Consider the following 3582-nt stretch of genomic DNA (forward strand, 5'->3'; position numbering starts at 1 on the left):
TTGGAAAAGGAATTTTGCAGATAGGTCCTCATACTTTTGAAAAATAGTATTTTGTGAAAAACGCTTAAAAACATAAGTATGAAAACGTGTGTGTGATATCTCAATAGCTTCAAGTGAAGTCGATAACTCTTTGCCTACATTCTAGCACTAGAGAAAAAAAATAAAAGATAGCTAATATCCTCATATAGAATGCAATGCTTGAGTCTTGATATAGCTTGAATTTGATGAAGCTTCTATTTGAATTTGTTGTTCTTGAAATAACGTTTGCTTCATCACTATGCCTCCTCCTCCTTTGGATATCATCGTTGTAGTGCATATTCCATCCAATCCTCCATATGTGGCACTAATAAGCTTGATATATGAATTCACTACATTTATACTTAATAAGCCATTAGTACCGATAATGGTGGTTGTAAAACATCATCAAAACATAAGGGCTAACAACAACAATATTGGTAATGAATGTATATCTGTTATCCAATATTTTCAAAAAAAAAGGCCGCTAATGATGCAAATTTTTATTTTGCATTAGAAGTAGATTGTACTGGACAATGAGAAGTGTTTTTGGGCAGATGAAAAATCAAGAGCAACTTATTTGAAGTTTAATGATGTTATTGTGTTTGATGTGACTTATAAAACCAACAAGTTTAGTCTTCCATTTGCATCATTTACTGAGGTGAATCATCATAGGCAATCTACTTTATTTGGTTGCGCATTTCTAGCTGATGAACAAGAAGAAACATTTATTTGGTTATTTTAGGAATGGTTAAACTGCATGCATGGAATTGAACCAGGTACTATCATCATAGACCAAGGCCGAGCAATGTGTAATGCCATTCATAAAGTCTTTCCAAACACAAGGCATCGTTATTGTTATTGGCATCTGCAGCGATATATTACCGATCATTTGCATACTTTAAATTCTGTTTATGATGAAGAATTTTAAAAATATTAGGACTTGTGGTGTAATAGTGGTAATATTGAGAACTGTAATTTGCATTGGCTCGAGATGAAGGAGAAGTTTAAGATAATAGAAGAAGAATATGGATGGCTGCAAACTATGTACATGTATCGAGACCATTGGGTGTCATGCTTCTTAAAAGGTATTTTTTTTGCAGGAATGAGATCAACTCAAAGGAGTGAAAGCATCAACTCATTCTTTGATGGATATGTGAATTCACAAACATAGTTAAAAGAATTTGTAACTCAATATGTGAATTCACAAACAAAATTTATGGAGATGCACTTTTTAAGAATTGGTGATGAAACTTTAGTTTGCCTTTGAGTATATTGTAGTAATGCAATAGTTTCAAATCTGATATTGTATTTGTTAAGTTTTTCTTTTAGGTTGATGGACTTCACTATTGCCTTAATATCGAGAAAATGTGGGAATGAGGACTTTTGTAGTTAATTTTGTTGTTCAAGAATGTTAAGTCTCTGTCTGGATCCTTTTCTGAAGAGCTGAACCAAGCTAAGCTGCAAGTTTACCATGAACTGATAACTGTAAATGGAGTTCATGATCTAGTATCGAACTGATAAGCAAATTGGGTTCATAGTTAAGTCCATTTCATGTTTTTTTCACATAACATGCTATTTTTTTTTGTCAATATTAAGGTACAAGAGACATTCTTCTCAAGTCATCAAATTGCTAGTACTCTTAACATTCTTCTCACTGCCTTCTCAAGACAGCAAAGTCAAAGAAACAATATTAAGGTATATCAAATAATCATAACAACTGAACCATAACAAATAACCATAACCAGTTTGAACATTCATTTACAATAGGATATTTAGATACATCAGTACGTCATTCACTGATATGTTGCTTTGTCATTTGACTGTAACATAGAGCAACAATATCAGTACAATGATACTTATAAAATTTAAATATAAAATTACATCATTCAGCATTTTATTCAAAATCTCATCATTTTTTCCAGCCTTTCCAGCATTTTTGTGATGTTCTTGGTATCACCCACCCATTCGAAGAATTTGCAACCCTTGCAATTAGGTCCCTTGTATCTCGGGCATCCATAAAATTCCAAGCCCTTATTGTGTCCTTGCTTGCACATCCATATTCTACAAATTAACCCACAATAACATCTTCTTTGAACTAAACTCTCATCTTCTTCTCCACTGAACTCTTCCGAAAAGTTCTTCATCTTTTATCTGCAAAAAACATACCACAAACAAGATAAAATTCATACAAAAAGTATACTATCATCTTATTGTGGACATTTTTCTTCTGCAATTGTAGTCGAAAAAACTCAATCTAACTTTTTCCTTCTTAGAAAATGACTCACTCATACTTGTAACCTTATAGCAGGCATCCAACTTATGTTTTCAACTTGAAACTTATAATTACCATATAGCACATTCAGCTCATCAAACTTTAATAAAGCACCAAAGAGATTGATCCCATTTATATCATCTTCCAAGGCAGAAAGGCATAATTTGAATGAAATGACTGAACTCAAAAACCAGGTTCAGCCATTTGTCCTGCATGCATTTCTCTTTTCATTTTTTTCGCATGTACAAAGGTTTGTACATGGAATCTGACCATACAGAATATAGCAAGAAGAGCATATCCACCATATTGGAATTTACTGAAAGGAATATTGGAATTTCTATGTTAAGGCAACTTTGAGAAGAAAGAATTTACTAAAAAGAATATTGGAATTTCTAAATTCTTCAAGATGATAGTCGTAACAATATATCACAGTAGAACTAACAGGATTCTAGACATTCATTCAAAAATATTTTAACATGCCTATTTTCAGACCCATAGTATGATGGAAAATAGGTAAAAATATATCATTGTCTGGTCCAATAACTGCAGCAAGTTTATGTCATTAACAAGGGATATGCAAACAACAAAATGAATAAGGGGAATTGCGCTCACAAGGGATATACTCACATTCTCTTTGTGGTCCGTTGGGTCCTAGCGTAGGAATTGCGGATCTGGTTTCGAGCAGAGATGGGTGAGCGCCCAAGCAGACAGTAGACGAGAGGGATTTTTTCCTTTTTGACCGAGCAGAGATTGGGTGGAGGTGCTGGGAAGAAACTCGGTAAGAGACTCAGGGGAAGAAATAAGGAGACGGGAGGGGAGAAAAATGAGGAAGACGAAGGAAAAGATGAGAGCACAACCTGGACAAAAATGTTGAAGAACCCGTGACCTGGAGAAGAAATGAGGGAACCCGATCTGTCGATTTTGCCAGCTAGGGAGGGCAGAGAGGCAAAAATAAGGAGGAGGAGCAGGTGGGGAAGAAATGAGGAAGAAAGAGTAACTCGTTACCTTGGGAAAGAAAAGGAATGTATATTTGCAAAAAAAACCCTCAGATTCTAATTCCCCTCATTCCTTCAATTCATTAAACCTTAGCTGAATTCCCATCCAATCAGACCGCGCCACGTGAGCTCGAGCGCAACAAATTTCCTACTTCACGCGCGCGCACACACACTCACACACATACATACATATACACGCACACATGCGCGCAAGCACATACATGCACACAAACACGCACGCACGCACACACACACATATACATATCCATCTATCTATGTGATGGGGGGTAATGATAT

The 3582-nt window shown here is 35.3% G+C and overlaps 1 long non-coding RNA gene across 1 annotated transcript; it reads right to left on the reverse strand.

Moving 5' to 3' along the window:
- On the reverse strand, positions 1730-3314 carry LOC109834274. The gene is made up of 2 exons (XR_002245521.1): positions 2918-3314; positions 1730-2169 (listed from the first exon to the last, which is right to left on the reverse strand). It is a non-coding gene; the product is annotated as an uncharacterized LOC109834274 (long non-coding RNA).

Source organism: Asparagus officinalis, chromosome 3 (genome assembly GCF_001876935.1).
Source record: "Asparagus officinalis chromosome 3, Aspof.V1, whole genome shotgun sequence".
NCBI lineage: Eukaryota > Viridiplantae > Streptophyta > Magnoliopsida > Asparagales > Asparagaceae > Asparagus > Asparagus officinalis.